A 659-nucleotide genomic window follows, 5' to 3' on the forward strand; every position below is an offset into this window, starting at 1 on the left:
TTAGGTGGTATGGTCTAGCGCTCTGAGGCTTTCTGCTGCCGCAAAGACCATGATGATGCAGAGCTTTTCTGAGGCTCAGCAGCAGGATAAGATGTCAAAATATCAGAGAGCCTCTCCATATTTTTTCTGTAAAGAAAATATGAAAAAAGCTGTAAGGGACAATTTAGATGAGGACAAATTAAAAGTCAACTGATCAATATTTAGAATAAACACCATTTCATGATTCAGTATCAAACTGGCCTTAATCTTTACTAAATTGTGTTCTCAATCCATTTACGGCACTGTCAGTTTTGTCTAAGGGGTTTTTCTTTAATCACACATGGATTTTAGATGTAAACTTAAATTCATCACTTTGATTTACCAAATTGCTCTTGAGGATTTAGCTCTGCTGAGGGCACAGTAAGTGGAACCTCCACACTGGATGATAGGGAGCATTCAACTGGGGTGTGTGTGACTGAAAAACAGTACATAGAAGAATAAAAACATGTTAGGCTATGTTTGTTTTTATCCAAAACTGAACAATTTATGAAATCAGACATACTTCTGTTATGTTCTTGGTAATGTATTCTACTACAGTGCCACCGAAAGGTTTATGTACTTTTTTAATGCCTTTTTAGATATTGGAATATTTTAAACTCAATTAAACTACAATTTACAAA

The sequence above is a fragment of the Triplophysa rosa genome, linkage group LG4, assembly GCF_024868665.1.
Source record: "Triplophysa rosa linkage group LG4, Trosa_1v2, whole genome shotgun sequence".
Classification (NCBI taxonomy): Eukaryota; Metazoa; Chordata; class Actinopteri; order Cypriniformes; family Nemacheilidae; genus Triplophysa; species Triplophysa rosa.